We start from the raw sequence: 1,316 nt of genomic DNA, 5'->3' as shown, positions 1-1,316 counted from the left end.
CAAAACGAAAGGAGACTGCTATATAACAGGTTACTTGTTGAAACTTATGATGGTGAACACACCTCTACAGCAACAAGGTTTTTCAGAAGAAGTAATATCCAATGATAATCATGGATATGTATTTAAAAATCTACTATATGGTGAAAAATACGCAGTTCAAGTAACAGCAATATCAGCTACGGGTCAGGCTAAAGCATCTGAAATATCATATATTTACACTGAGCCTTATGGTATGTAATACAACATTTGAGGCAACATAATTTAAAATTCTGAGTGGATGTTTTTTTTTATTTTGAATCTGTAATCACCTTTTGGAGCAGTGAAAATGCTTCGATTTTGTACTTCAGTATCTTTTCTGATAGGGGGTGTCAAAAGTAAAAAATGTCCAGCAGTTTTCAAAATTATCACGAAAAAAAGCGGATAAGTGTAGGATGTCGCAGTGAAAATGCTTTGATTTTCTACTTCAGCATATTTTCTGGTAGAAAAGTGAATCTAGTTAGACTAGTTAGAGCTTTGGGGATGTCAAAAGTAAATTATTCCTAGCAGTTTTCATAGTTGTCGCAAAGGAAAAAGGTGGGTAAGTGGATGTCGCTCTGCTGTACAGTAGGTTAGAAGTGGGTCACTGTATAATGGACAGTATTAAATTTGAATTCAATGATATAATATCACTGTATAAGAAAAACGATTCTGAGCGGAGACGGTATGTCAGTCTATGTATTAGACATATATATACTTATCTATGGTATTAAAAAAAAATTGACTTTCTAACTCGAAATAATTTGAAAATTTTCGTGATTTTTCCATATTTTGTCATTTTTTGAACTTTAAATGCTTATAAAAAAAAACTGTGACTAACGATTTTTAATATTTTTCATCTGCCTTTGAAACAATATACTAGGAGCCTTCTATTAAATTTTCAAGCTTTTTTATCCAACAAATAAAATTTTATTGATATTTTTAGAAAAAAAACTAAAAAAAAATGGAAAATGAAAATGTCCATAAAGAGCTCAAAATAAATCAAAATATTTTCAAAATTGTACCGTGTATAGAAAATGCAAATATAAACAACCTGTGAAAATTTCATATATCTACGGTCATTTGTTTTAGAGTTACACCAAAAACCAAAATCGATTTTGTTAAAAATCGATTTTGCGTAAAAATTCCCGTTTTTCCTTAATTTTTCTTTTGTTTTTCACGTCGCTTTTGAAAACTACTGGGAAATTTTTACTTTTGACCCCCCAAAGTACCAACTAGATTCACTTTCCAATCATAAAAGTTACTGTTGAAGAAAATCGAAGCAGTTTTACTGTCCTAAA

The sequence above is a fragment of the Acyrthosiphon pisum genome, chromosome A1, assembly GCF_005508785.2.
Source record: "Acyrthosiphon pisum isolate AL4f chromosome A1, pea_aphid_22Mar2018_4r6ur, whole genome shotgun sequence".
In the NCBI taxonomy this organism is placed as follows: domain Eukaryota; kingdom Metazoa; phylum Arthropoda; class Insecta; order Hemiptera; family Aphididae; genus Acyrthosiphon; species Acyrthosiphon pisum.
The sequence above is the reverse complement of the archived record's forward strand: the minus strand, read 5'-3'. Positions refer to the sequence as shown.